Source organism: Mus pahari, chromosome 3 (genome assembly GCF_900095145.1).
Source record: "Mus pahari chromosome 3, PAHARI_EIJ_v1.1, whole genome shotgun sequence".
NCBI lineage: Eukaryota > Metazoa > Chordata > Mammalia > Rodentia > Muridae > Mus > Mus pahari.
In genome coordinates this window covers 63,657,829-63,673,124 of record NC_034592.1, presented here as the reverse complement: position 1 = coordinate 63,673,124, position 15,296 = coordinate 63,657,829, and the positions used below count along the sequence as shown (strand labels likewise).

General features: G+C 40.3%; 1 protein-coding gene and 1 pseudogene across 4 annotated transcripts in view; both read left to right on the top strand.

Annotated features, from left to right (window-relative positions):
• The window catches only part of Znf385b (zinc finger protein 385B), a 306,268-nt gene that overhangs the window by 60,416 nt on the left and 230,556 nt on the right, over window positions 1-15,296 (top strand). The window lies entirely within an intron of this gene.
• Window positions 7,792-9,119, top strand: LOC110318557 (annotated as a pseudogene).

The window sequence follows — 15,296 nt, the reverse complement described above, 5'->3', positions numbered from 1 at the left end:
ACCTTCTTATTTAATTGTTTTCACATATTTTATCATTCCTTTCCCCAAATCTTCTCCACCTCTCTTCTTACCTAACTTCATCCTCTCTCTCTCTCCCTCCCTCCCTCTCTCCCTCCTTCCCTCCTTCCCTCCTTCCCAGCCCCCTCCTCCTCTCCCTCCCCCTCTCCCTCTCTTCTCCTCTCAACAGCAAATTCAAAATAAGTCAATGAAAATCAATAAGACAAAAAAATAGCAAAAGAAAATGCATACAAAACAGTCGAAATCTGTTTTGTGTTGGTCAGCTATTTCTGGGCATGGGGCCTGCTCTGGACTGTGCTTAATATACCCAAAGACACTCCTTTCAAAGAAAGTGTTCTTCCCCTTCTCAGCAGGTATCACGTGGACATAGCTTTTTGGTTAGAGGTGGGAACAATGTCTGTATACTTCCCATTCTCAGTATGGGAATCCCATATGCAGATTTTTAGTAAATTGATGACTATAAGTAAAAATAAAATATACTTATGATATTTCCTCCTTTGATTACATTATTTAAAATAGTCTCACAGAAATGTTCATTTTAAAGTGTAACGTAATTGTAATGTATTCACACTGATCTCCATTTTAATATACTCAGAAGTTATTTATTAAGAAATATGATAAGGGGCTGGAGAGATGGCTCAGCAGTTAAAGGCACTGCTGCTCTTCTAGAGGACTGGGGTTCAGTTCCCAGCACCTGTGTGGCAGCCCACAACAGTCAGTAACTGCAGTTTCAGAGAATCCGACACCCTCACACAGGCATACATGCAGGCAAAACACCATTGCCCAAGAAATAAAAAAGAAAGAAATGTGATGAATACTGTCACCCAGTGAGAGTTACTTTTTCTTTTACTGTAAAAGTCTCCTCAGGTTCCAAAGCTGACCTTCTTGCTACCTCGGACACAATTGGCTTTTCCTCCCTTCGTTCCACTTATAAATCTCCGGGACAGGAAAGCTCTCAACTCTTGCTTACTCCTCTCCACAGGATGCCTTTGCAAGTCGGGCAGCAAGAGAGAGACTATTTTCTGGATGTTAGAGATACCCACCCTCAGAGAACATGCCACTTCTACCTTTAGCCTTGAGAAGTTACTTAGGATTATACAAGTTAAGTGATCCTTCAGTGAGGGCCAACAGTGAATTACTTATACAATGTATGTGAAGAACTTGACTTGAAAATCAGTCATTGAATGGAAAGGTCCATGCTGTTAACACAGGAAGCATAGAAAGGTCACCTGGCCAACATCTCAGGCACCAACAGCAGTATGCACCCCCCCACCCAGATCATTTATGCCCTCAAACACGTAGCTTTCAAATGCATGAGACCGTGCTTGAACATTCCTGGAGACCATGGAAAGGGCCTGGCTGGTGTGGGGTAAGTTTTGTAGCATCTCTTTAACTGCATGTTAAGTAACCTTATGGGATTGTTGGGAGGATTAACTGAACAATTAATGTGAAACTCTTAGGACAGTTCCTAGCACATAGCAAGCTGTCAATAATCATTAGCTGTTATTATTGTCTGAGAAGATAATGGGACTCTCGGGCTTACAAATAAATTGCATATTAAAACAGGACTACATTCAAGTGAAAAGAGACTATAATTCCAAGGGAATCCATAACCAGGCAGACCTTAATGTATTTTTGTCCTTTCATCAATAATAAGAGGTCTTCCAGTCAGAAACCAAGTCAAGAGAGAGAGAAGCAGGGTATTTCTAAGCTGCACCACCAAATTCTTCAGTGTGCAACCTAGAAGAACATGTGTCATTGGTAATAACATTTAAAAATTTAATATGGTGACTGAAGCTACAGTCAGTTTTAGTTTGTTTTGAAGATGAAGTAAACGGCTGACGCTGGTGGGCTGTGCTGTTGAAGTGACACTCAGGATGGCCATGAAACCTGGCCCACGTTCTCCCTGCTTCCGTCTTCCCAGCACTCCTCAGGCTGAGTCTATTCAGCATCCCGCAGTCACACATCATGTCTTCATTTGCAAGCATGCTGTGCCATCCGGTACTTTCTCTGAGCTTCTTTGGGATTTGCAGGCATCGACACAGACTCTAAAGCTAAAAAGACACTGGAAAAGAACAAAGATGTGACAGTGGGATCATGGTACATGTTCTGCAGATGTGGCCATTTAGACTTGAGACTCAGGGGGGAAAGCTACTCTGAATGAATGGGGTACACCCAAACTTAAAGAAATACTTGTGCAAACCGTTTCCCAGTATGTCAGCTGTGGCCTGGGAATTGAGTGGAATGAAGGTGACCTATGAGCTGGCAGTCAGCAGATACTAGCTCACAGCACAAGGCTATAGTTTAGAGTTGTGGGCCGTAGAACTTGGGGGTGGTGTAAACAGAGAAGGATCATTTAAGAGAGACATCAGCTTTTCTCTTCATTGAAGTCAGTGGACTGGGGGCTATTTGAAGGGTTCTTTGCTGACATGCTCACAGTTTCAGCAAGTCTTCATTGAAACCAGCAATTCTTTTCCCTTCGTGGTTTTTTACAAGGAATTTTATTGGTACTGTCTTTTCCTCTGGTGTGTATTCAGTCTATTCAAAAAAAATATATGCCATTCCACTGCTAGCAGAGGGTCACAAAGTATACATGAACCCCTGTGGGTTCATTTAGATACCTTGAGGAAAACTACAGCAAACAGCACCTTCCCCTGATCAGTTATGTTATGTTGGCATACTAACTCGCAGCATCCTATTTTTAAATGCATGCCCCATACATATTTCAAATCCTTTGTTAAAAGTGGGAATTGTGATTTGGGCATGGTGGCATAACCTGAGCACTCTGGCAGCCAAAGGGGGAAAGATTGCCAATAGTTCCAGACTAGCCTGGGCTGCAGAAGGAGTTTGTGCCCAAAGCATGGATCAGTCAACCATAAGAGAATCTATGATATAGTATTTTCATTGATTTATAAATAAGCACATAATCCAAATCTAAACCGCATAACTGCTGTGTAGCATCGACAGACAAGCCCACAATGGCGTGTACCACTAATGACAACACATGACACAACGGCCATGTTCAGTCTCTGCTTCTAAGGTGTAGAGCAGAAATACTAGAGTTTGTTCATTGAGGATTTCTGCTTGAATGTACTTCCATGTTTTGGGTGTATGTTTTAGGGAAACATGTTATTTAAATTTTCTCCCCATGGAGGAAAGGGGGAGTGTTACTGTTTAATGAACATTTAATTTCATTTTGGGGAGATGAACAGTGGTGACTTCCGGCCACCAGGATCAACATGCTAATGCCTTCACCCTCTGACACTGTTCAGAGAGCAGATGTGTGTTGTATATATTCTATTACAACATAATTTTAAAACATGTCTCCTCCATACTAGGAGAACATTCCAGTGTATTTAGAACATTATTTGAAAACAATATTCTCCTTAAAATACCTCTAAGTACAATATGAATATGCAATTAAATGCATTACCCTAAAACATTGGTCGAAACCATGAAAATGCTTAAACCCACATTGGGATGTAGTTAAAAAACACTGCAGCCCTGGCTGGCAGTGATCTGAGAGCGTGCTTTGATTTTATGCTTAACTTCATGACCTTATATAATGTAATGGTTTCTAGCTTGACTAGAAAGTTTAGAGATGACTTTTTATTGACTTTAGTCAAAGGAGAAGATTATTCAATAAGACCATAAACATTAAGCTTCTGGTATTTGGAAGTTGTATTAGATTGAATTTCAGGTATTATGTGTGGGATAAAGTGCTTTTATTATGATCAGTCTTCTTTTCAAGTCTCTATAGTTCGAGTTTAATGGCATAATAATAGCATGACTGGATTTACCAGCCGGAGTTATAAATATGTAACATTCATTTCTAGGTAATATATTACATACCTCTTTTATGAAGTAGTAGTTACCCTTGATGTAAAGGCGGATATTTGATTTGAATAAATGATCCTGGAATTTATGAGACACTGTTAGTTATCCTGTCCTCCCAGGTGCTAAAGAGCTTTTGCAAGATGTCAGAGTTGGATAAATAATAATTGGTCTTCAAGAATCTCCAGTCTGTATGATAGTTATTTTAAAAATTCAACTTAGGACCCTTAAGGCAGCAACATGCTCCTTTTTTTTTTCTTTTTTTCTTTTTTTTTCTTTTTTTAACTATACCTGTTGCTTAGCCACATTTTCCTAAAGAATAGCTCATGTTCTATTGACAAACTGTCACTCCATTCTGGGGGTTTTGCTGAAATGATCTTCATGTGCCTCAGTGTTTATCTAATTACTATATATTTTTAAATATGCTTCCATTCCTTTTGGAGTTCAGGTGTCTGATTCACGTATTTTTGAATACTGTTTCAACCCCCAGAGAAAAGAAAGGACTATATAACATTTTATAATGAGAATCAGCTTGACATTATAACACAAATAGCCATCTTATCTTGTAATTTCCAGTAGAACTGAACAGAAGTCAAAAGGTTTGTGGTTATAGTTAGCTTTGTTATAAGTAGTGCCAATATATGTTTTGTTCTGCAAAATCAGTTATATATAGAGAAAATGATACATATATTCATGTTCATGAAAAAAGAAAGAGTCTGACTCCCTGCTGTGTGACATTTAATCCCAATTCATTAGAGGCTCCTCAATCCTGAGAGGTCTTGAAAGCACTGAAACTTTACAGTTAGATGAAGTATGAACAGTATGGACACTGTTGGGGTCTTTGGTACTTCCTGGTCCTTGTTGTGATCTTTCTGTGGGTGCTATACCAACTATGGGCACCATTGATTGACTGTCATTTTCTGTCTTCCTTTCCTTATTCACAGAGTTGCTTTAAGGCAAGTAGATGGCCCCACATCTAAGAACACCCTAATTTAAAAGAAGAGTCGTACTAACTTTTAAAAATCTATAAATAGATGTTCAGTTCTATTAGATTTTAGCTAGTATTGTTGGCTATCCACATCTGTGAATTCCACATCTGCGAATTCTACACCTAGATCCAACCAATTGAGGATCAACAAACTCTGTAGGAAAACATGTCATGAGCAGTGAATACATATGGAATGGCGTTCCTCTCATATTCCCTAAGCAGTGCAGGAGGGAAACTGTTTATATTGTATATGGGTTGAAAATAACCTAGAAAGGCTCAAAATATGTAGGAGGAAGTGTCTAGGCTATTTGCAGATACCATGCACATTGGAGACTTGCTGCAGACATGCATTTTGGTACACAAAGCAGGAACTGGAACCAGTTGTCCCTTACATGCTAAAAAATTAATGCTTGTGCATGAATGGTATGCCGAGGAGAAAACAGCTTCTTTGTACAGTTTTGTAAAGCAATGTTTATTGAATGGTTGATTAAAAATGAATGTAGCTCGAGGATTTCTCCCTTATGGATGCTCTTGGCACTTAAGTGAGCCACGAGCTAGGAGGCCAGTCCTGTTGACTCATGGGCTTGTTCTAACATAGCCTGCTCTCTACATAGCTCTTTATTCTGGACTGTCAAATAAATAGAATAATACAATATGTCATTTTTTTGGGTGACCGACTTCTTGAATTTGTTAACCTTATATTTTCAAAGTTTACCCATGTAGCACATACTAGTACAGTTCTTTGTCTTTATAGCCAAATAATATTCCACTCTATGGTTTTATCACCTTTGATCTGTCTGTTGATTGACACATTGTCTGTGAAAAAGCTGTTGTTTCTACCTTTGGGCTGATATAAATACTGCTTCTATTAACACACCTATATGAATTTTATTTTACTTGTATCATAATTTCTATTGGTATATAGTTAGGAGTGGAATTCCTGAGTTACAGAGTAAATCTATGACTAATTGACAGCTGAATTATGTTTTTCAAAGTGATGGCACCACTTTACGTTGGTCCTAGGAGTGCAAGGGGCCCCTCTTTCAGCTCAGCATCTCTTACTGTAATCAAATTACCAACTCCCCATTTTTGTGGCTAGGAAATAGCATTTCTTTAGGATTTTCATTTTCACAACCCAAATGGTCAGTAGTGTCCATGATTTTTCATGTGCTTTTTGAATTTTTGTTTATCAGACTTGGGGGAATGTTTATTCAAATATTTTCTCCATTTATGTATGTGTATGGTATATTGTGGTGGTGGGGGTGCGGTACACATAATTGAACGTGCAGATATGTGTGCCCTTCTGTGTGCACAAGTGAAAACCAAGGCAGAACTTTGAGTGTCATCCTCAATTACTCTCTACCGTATTGCATGGAGATCAGGTCTCTCACCGAGCAGGAAGTTTACTATCCCAGCTGCGTTGGCTGGCCAGTAGTGTTGGGTTTATAGGTGGATGCAGCCAAGCCTGGAAAGCCACTGCTTCTGGGATTCCAATTCAAATCCTCATGATTTCAGAGAAATCTTCCCAGTTCCCATTTTTTCATTCTTTCTTAGCTCTTTGGTTTTTGTTTATGGAATTGTAATAAACAAAGAATATCTTTCCAAATCCCACGTTGAAATTCTTTATCACATAGGGTTTGAAAATATTCTTCCCATTCTGTGGTCCATCTTCACTTTCTTGATAGTGCCCTTCAAAGCAAAACATTTTTAAATCATGCTGGAGTTCTGTTCCTTTTTCTCCCCCCTTTTGTTGTTCATTCTTTTGACGTCATGTGAATGAATTCTCCACTAAATCCAAAATTATGACAATTTACACCTATGTTTTCTTATGACATCTTCATAATTTTAGTTACTTTGTTATATTTGTAGCTAATCTTCAGCTAACTCTCACATAGCACTGTTTGTAGTTCATTATAGAGGATCAGTAAATGGGATGGAGTCAACCTCCCTGACCTATGAATATGTGATGACTCTTCCTTGTGATTCCAGGGCCATCGTATTCCACTGTCACTAACCAACCCAGTCAGCCAGAGACAGAAAGCAATGGTCGTGAGACAGGAAAGTAGCATCCCCGAGTTTGCGAAGCAGGATGAGTCAGAGGCTTGGATGATGACTAAGGCTCACAGATGGTTTCAGTCAAAAGCTTACAACTTCCCGGATTCAACATTCAATCTTTTCCCTTCCCAGAATATTTTCTTCAATTCCAGCTGCTGAACCAGTGTGTCTCTAAGTCAGTGTTCTCAGGGTGTGTTTTAACAGATAAATTCCTGTCAGTTCATGGCAATTTTGTATCTTCTACTAAAAAATTCAAGTATATATAGTTGCAAGTCAGTGCCATACCTTGATGGAATTAATGACTCCTGGTTATACAGTTACTTCTGTGAAATAAAGCCAGAGTAAAACAAAAACAATTGAGAGGGGACAGTGCAACTGAGGGCTATTCAGGATTGTTTGCACCGCAGTTGTAGATCAGTTGTGTCATCATCAGTTTCAAAGTAGGTTGAGTTACTCTAGCTATATAACTCTTTTGCATAAAGTTTAGTGGTGAACCTAGGACCTGATCACATCTAGCTACACACCTTTAAGTTAGCTGGCTACAAGTCAACATAGCTGTGGATTGACAATGATGGGTGATAAAGTCCTCTATAGAATTTGATGATTATAATGATGATGATGATGACTTTGGAGCCATCAATATGGCTTAGTAGGTAAGGATGCTTTCTGTCAGTGTTGATGACCTACCTAAGTTGGAGCCCCTAAATACAACAGTAGAAGTAGAGAAAGACTCAGGTAAGTTTTCTTCTGACCTCCACGAGTCTCCCCCCCCCACACACAAACACACACACACACACACACACACACACACACACACACATACACCATGCAAATAAAGAAGTAATTTGTTGTTTAAGAAAAGAAAAAGTTTCCTTAACACCCAGCATGCATCAAGTTCAGGGCTGGAGGCATCCCTGCTTCCTTCTCTAAGATGTGGGTTGGCCCTGCCTCTGTTCCCCAGGTTGCTTGCCCGAGGCCCCGCCCACCTCCTACTCCTGTCCTCTTCTGGCACTTGCACTCCCCCCTGGTCCACAGCCTGACACATCCCCAGTCTCCTGTGGTCACCTCCCCAGGCATGCCCACCACTCTATGGCAGCAGCAAGACACAGCATGCTTGACTTCACACAGAGCGCCAAAGCTGGTGTGAGGCCACTCTGCAAGGCTTTCAATCCATTTCTCAGGAGCAGGGGATGACAGTCAGTGTACACCTGGCAGGACCATGGATACTTAGCAACTTACATAAACAAGAATGGCAGCTTTGCCAATATGAGAATTTATCCATATGGATTGATGTTGTTGAACCTTCAGAGTTACGACAGTGATATGCAAGGCAAACAAGAAGCTGACAGCCTTTTTAACAAAACAGAAGAAAAAAAAAATGAAAGAATTGAGTCAAGACAATCCTGGGCGGGTGAAGCAATTACCACCCATAGTTAGGTGAGGGGCCATTGACAGATACTGGCCTACTGCTGATGGGTGCCTTGTTGAGTGTGACATAGATGAAGTGGTGTATGATGAAGATTCACCCTATCAGAACATCAAAATTCTACACCCAAAGCAGTTTGGAAATATTCTCATCCTCCGTAGGGGATATTAATTTGCAGAGAGTGACTTGGTGTATACCCGTGCCATCATGGGCAATGGTAAAGAAGACTACACTGGCAAAGATATATGGATTTGGGTAGGTGGTGATGAAGGCATAATATGTAAAATTGTCAAACTGAAACAAAAGATGGTCACTATGGTAGAGATTGACCAAATGGTAATTGATGGATGTAAGAAATACATGCGGAGATGTCCTAGATGATCTTAAAGAAGACTGCTATTAGGTTATTATAGAAGACTGTATCCCAGTACTGAAGAGGTGTGCCAAGGAAGGGAGAGGTTTGATTATGGGATTGATGATTTGACAGCTGTCCTTATCTCTACATCTCCCAAGATTACACATGGGAGTGCCTCAGACTGATTCTCTACCTGTCGATGAAGGTTCTGAAACAGAATGGAAAATACTCGACACAGGGGAACTGTGTCAGCTTGACTGAAGCCCTGTCACTCTATGAAGAACAGCTGGGGCACTTGTATTGCCCTGTGGAATTTTCAAAAGAGATTGTGGGTATTTTACACTGTCTGGAAGAAAGCTAAGCCTTAAAGATGAGCATTCCCTGAATGACGTGTGCTGCAAACCACCTTCCTGACCTCCATATGCCGTATATGCCATCAAATGAGTCAGACGACTGTTCATGAATTATTTCAAGTGGTTTTCCTTTTTAATTATTATTTTTAATTTTAAAAGCCAATTAAAAAATATATTTTGATGAGATAGTGTTAATTTTTAAAAGTCAGCCGAAGGACAATTAGTCCAGCAAAGACTGCAGAATGTACTGAACCCCCTATAATGTGATTTTAATATCTTTTTTCCCTCTTGTGGGGTTTTGGTTTTCATTTTGGCTTCAGTATACCGTTAATTTGGACATGTGGAGAAATGAACATCATTGTTTTGTTCTGGAGAGAAGTTCCTGATAATGTTTCTTCCCCTCACCCCCAAATTGACTTAGATATTAAAATTTGGCTTTTAAATGTTTTTAGAAAGAAAGGAAGGAAGGAACAAAAGAAGGAAGGAAGGAAGGAAGGAAGGAAGGAAGGAAGGAAGGAAGGAAGGAAGGAAGGAAGGAAAGAAGGAAGGAAGGAAGGAAAAAGTTTCCTCTCTTACCTGTCTGTGTCAGTCAGAGTTGTAGTGCTGTGACGAGACACAATGACCAAGGGAGATCTTATAGGAGAGTGAATTTAACTGGGGGTTACTTAACAGGTTCAGAGGCGTAGTACATTACCATCATGGCAGGGAGCATGGTGGCATGCAGGCAGGTGCTGGAGCAGAACCTGATGGTTCTATGGATCCATAGACAGAGAGATTCAGGGCATGGCATGGGTTTTGAAATGTCAAAAACATACTTCCTTGAACAAGGCCACACCTCTTAGTGTCACTCTTTGGTGACTAAACATTCAAATATATAAGCCAGTGGGGGACATTCTTATTCTATCATAGTTTTTTAGAAGTGATTTAATTGGCTTTTGACTTGGGTTCCCGCCCTTGAATCTAGCATTAAAACAGATAATTGCTCTATTTGAATGTAACTATGTTCTGAATTACTATGTTGCTATGTTTGATGTGGCCACGTATGTTTGTGATGATATTGCTCTTATTATAAGAACACAGGCACGATGTTTTTATTTTTTGACTTTGCAAAATGTCATGACTCAAGAATTATACATGACTCAAGGACTCAAGGTGGAACAGAGTTCTTTTCTGTCCTTTTGTTGCTTACTATCCACAAATTAATATTACAGCCAGACAAAAGCCCGTTTCCTTCATGTTTGTTGTTCTTTGTCCTTCAGTCCATGGGGATGTGCAGACTAAATGTCTGTTTACAGAGACAGGCAGATAGAGCTCTGTAGCTTCTGTAATTCTTTTGGTACCTGCAATTATTTTATAAACAGTTTTAAAAGATATTATACATTTCTCAGCTCCAGGAGCTACCCTGTGGAGTAGAACAGGACATAAGAAGTGCAGCCATTGAAGATCTGGATTGCTTTCATTTATTACCAAGCACTGAGAACTTTGAAACTATGAAGTGCTTCTCACATTATTCATTAAGCCTCCCTGTATTAGAAATAATTGATCATTGCATTATTCTCAGGGTTTTCAAGATGAGTCAATGTATTTGGTCCTAACTATCCAGTGAGAGAGAGAGAGAGAGAGAGAGAGAGAGAGAGAGAGAGAGAGAGAGAGAGAGAGAATGAATGATTCATCTCTCCCTACTGCTCACTTAACACTGAGATGTGGTACCTTGCTTCTGTTTCCTTCTGGTTGAGGTTGGTCATTCTGCATCCTGGCTGACTGATGCTTTCAGCATCCAGGAGGGACTCTAAAACGGAGCTTGTTGGTGGGTGGAAGGAGAATCACAAATGAAAGTCAGCCTGTTTCTCCAAGGGGATGTATCTTATCCTGCAGATGTCAAGGCTAGAAGACAGAATTTCTGGGACATTCTTATAAATATATACTACATTCAGCACTTCTAATATTATCAGAAAATACAGGAAAATCCTATCAGAGTAGAAATACTCTAAAGCAGAGCTCCTCCGTCTGCAGAGAGGCAGGCTCTGGTTGCATAGATCTCAGGTGGAGTCTAAGATGACACAGTCGTCATCTAACAGGCTCCCAGCATTGGATGCTGTGGTTCCGTCCCTGGTATCCAAGGCCAGTGTGGACCAGTCTTGCAGTTTACCCCTCTAAGTTGAGAAGCCGAAAGAAGAGTTTGTCACGGAGAAAACAGATGCTTGCTCCTGTAGATGCTGAAAGGATACAGAGGAAGCTTTACGAGGCACAGGTGAGATGAATGCACTGTCGAAACCCCTGGCAAACCTTCACCTGTCACTGCAACACATTCTCGGTGGGGACTGAGAGTGCTCAGACAGGTACATGAGGAGCATTATGTTTTTACAACTTCAGCACCAAGTTTTTGAAGGAAACACAGGAGAGAAATTGATGAAGCAATTGTGCATAGTAAAACATACTGGGAAGCAAGCTGCTACTGAAATATGGGATCATTACATTAGCTTCTCTTGAATGGCTGTGAAGCAACATCTCTTCACCTCAGATAAAGTATCAACCACAGACCAAAGCAATGATTCCAACCAAGTGTAGCTTGGTGAACTGGCTAATTTAATTTGGGTTACTTAGAGAAGCATAGACAACTTGTCGGTGGCTGCATCACCAAACATAAAAATAGGTCCCCCAGCTCTTGTTAACTAATTGTATATCCCTGGGTGGGGTGGGCCTTTTTTTGCAAGTACACTGCCTCATGTGCCCTCCTTCTCGCCCTCCATGAAGGAAGCAGATTCTGTGCTCAATCACTAAGTGGTCAGAGAGCACAGTACTGTCCTCTTTAGCACGTTGAGATAGAACAATGCAAAGCGGGATACCCACATACAATTCAATTCCATACAAACAAAAATAACATCAGTAGGCACTTGCAATCAGGTACAGTGTAACATGTTTATATGTAAAAATTATGTGTTGTTGATTTGAAATCCACATTTAATCGGACACCCTATATTTTATCTACATTTAAGTGTAAACATCTCAGAATTTTACAGTAAGGAGATACAGATGAGAAGCACCTCTTGAGCTTGTGTTTCCCTTGTGTTTGGAACGCAGGCTCCATCAGAGTGAGCTCTGGTGGGCGTTTTAGTTGTTGTTTCTGGGAAATTGCCACCGGTGCATGGCACTGATAGTAAATAGTTACTGAGCGAGTGAACAAAGGTGAGAGTTAAAAATCTTAGGGAATGTTCTGTACGGTAATGAACAGAGCTGAAATTTCAATACTTGTTTGTAAATATAAGAACAGATAGAAAAGGATTGCATTATTTCAGCACATCAGATCTTGAGTAAATGTTTCAAAAATGTTCGCCATAGCAGATATGGTGCAAAGGCTGACTAAGGTGTTGAAAGTGGAATTTTTATGCATGTTGACAGTTGTACATCACCAGCTCATTAGAATTTTGAAGAGTAATTCTCAGGACTTTAGCTGATTAATAATTTGAGGATTTAAAGTGTAGTGTGTAGCACAAACTGATGTGATTCGGAATATATTTCGAAGCAAAATCACTTCAGAGCGCATTTTTCATCGGAGGGAGACATGACAGAGGTGCTGATTGCTGGAGTCTTGCTGGAGCCCGCTGGCGGGTGCCACAGTGAGGACAGGTGGGGTTCATCAGCCTCACCCCCATCTTCATCCAAATTTAAATCAGTGGAGAGAGCTGATTGGGGCTCTCTCAAGACTTAACCACCTTTGATAAAATGATGCTCTTGTTAGCATTCTTGAAAGTGAGACCTGTGACAAGAAAGGATTTGGTGAAATCTGGAGAGAGCAAGGCCACCTTTTCAGAGGTCCCTGTAAGCAAGCCTGCTGCCTACAGAATAGCGCTTGGTCTAATGAGCCCAGACATGAGGGCATTTGGCTTTCCTTGTCCAGATGAGGAAGCTGAGGTATAGAGAATAAGTAGTAAGCTGATAGAGTGTTAGAAAAATGGAATTTAAACTTGATCTGTACTACGACACTGCATACCAGCTTCTTCTGAGAATTATAGAATTCCAAAAATACACAGACTTTCATCTTTAAAGTAAATGAAAATAATTACAGGTGTATCATATAATATGAATCCAACTCTAGCTCACATGAAGATATTAAATAACCTCTACTCTTGGTCGTTAGTGCCATCTCTCCGTTCTCATATTTTCTACCCCTCTTCTGCCTAATTCATGAGGGTGGAAGGTTCCTCCTGCATTTTCTTAAGGTGCTGTTAGCACCTTACCTGAGCCAATCAGTTAACATCTGGGCAGGTCATTGATGATGTATGTAGAACAGTTGATGGGAACATAGTAAAGGCAGTCTTTTCAGAGGTATTCCCAGGGTTAAGGGAGCCAATGGGAGAGTGTGGAGGGCTAGAAACTAGCAGCATCAGGAATCACTTCTGTAGGAGCACAGGACTATAGGGAGATGTCACTAGTAAATGTTGAGGACTGGAGTCACAAGAGAACACCAGAAGATAAGGGGCTGCTATCTACCAGAACATATACAGCCAAATTGCTGCTATTAGCTAGATGTTAACCTAAGGTCCAGGGCAAAACAGCCAAGCACACACTTGGCCCATCTCCAAACCATTACAATGTCTTGCTGGGGACCAACAGGTACTCATTTAGAAGCTAGAAAAGATGGGAACCACTGTTTCAGTCCACAGTACTAGTCTCCCAGGCATGGAGAGAATATCAGGGTGGAGAAGAGAGAATATAAATATAAAATAACATAATAACGATGCAAATATATAATCATGATAATATAAATACAAGCAATGTTGGACTATGGTGTTTTCTTTGAACACTCATTCTCCTAAAAAGTTAGCAGACCAACTTACATATATAATACATATATAATCCTGTGTACTTTAATCTCTAGATTAATTATAACCCGTGATATTATGTAAGAGCTGTGATAACAGTTGCTCCACATCGTTGCTTGTGGGATAGTGACTAGAAGGCAAACCTGCACATAGTTAGGTCAAGCACACCTGTCATTACCTAACTGCATAGTCAGAAGGAGACAAGGTAGACAAGAGCTTGAATAGTGAGAGCTGAGGGTGTCCTAGGATCTTTGAAATGGCAGGAGACTGTCTCTGCCTACGTGTCTTTTTCTGCTTGGTGTAGGGATTGGCATTTAACAATTCAAGCAAAAATTCAAGGTTTGCTTTTTTTTTTCCTTTTCTGAGATTAAGAATATTTCTGATTTGTGGTGAGCTGAAAACATGTATAGGGTAACTGGGATATAGAAGGCAAACTTTCTTAATGTTCTACATGTATTTGTAAGCTGGTAGAACAAAACACAGACGACAGAATCCATATTATTGTCTTTATTAGTCTTTTTTTTTTAAATTGGCAGGAATGTGAACATTTATTATGGTTCCATGAGTGTAATGGTTAATCTCAATAATCAACCTGATGATATCTAGAATCCCCTGGGATATGGGCCTCTAGACATGTATGTGTGGGAGTTATCTTGATTAGGTTAATTGAAATGGGAAGCCCCAGCCACTGTGGGTACCACCATTCCCTGGGCTGGGAACCTGTACTGTATAAAACAGAAAAAAAAATGAGTTAAGCGCAGGAGTTATTGCTTTCTGCTTCTTGATTTTGGGTGCAGCCCAGGCCCCTCCACCATGGCTTCCCAGCCAGTTGCTTTAAGCTGCGAATCAAAATGAACTCTTCCTTAAGGTGCTTCTATTGGGGAATTTTATCACAGAGACAGTATAAGTATTTTAGGACACCATGGCTGAGTCAGAAGAGGAGAGTCACATAATATGAAGTTTCAGTTAAATAGAATTATGGTCAAGACATGCATTGTATCACATGGTAATAAAAGTTAGTAGCGATATATTGCAGTTTTCAAAGACATGTGGGAGGTAGATGTGGAGAGGGGAACCTTTGTCCCAGGGACAGAGAAGTTTTTCACTGACCACTATTGAAAGCACAGTTGGGACCAGCCTTAGAGTTACATGGGCACTCACAGAACAGCCTGTGACAGTGAGAGATTTTTCTTCCTTTTTAATAAAGATTTTCACTTGATTTTCCGGACTAGTCAGAACTATGTGTGAAACAACACAACTTTTCAGGAAATTCTGTTCCCTTAGTTTCTAAGTGTATCCCCAAACTTGTGAGGTTTCCTATCTCTGGTCTTTTCCCTACCCTCTCTCTCTTTAACCTGTAGATCTCTCTGCTTTATACCTTCTCTTATTCTTTTATTTCTATATTATAAAAGCAACTTGCCTTTGTGGCAGAGCCTTCTGAGTG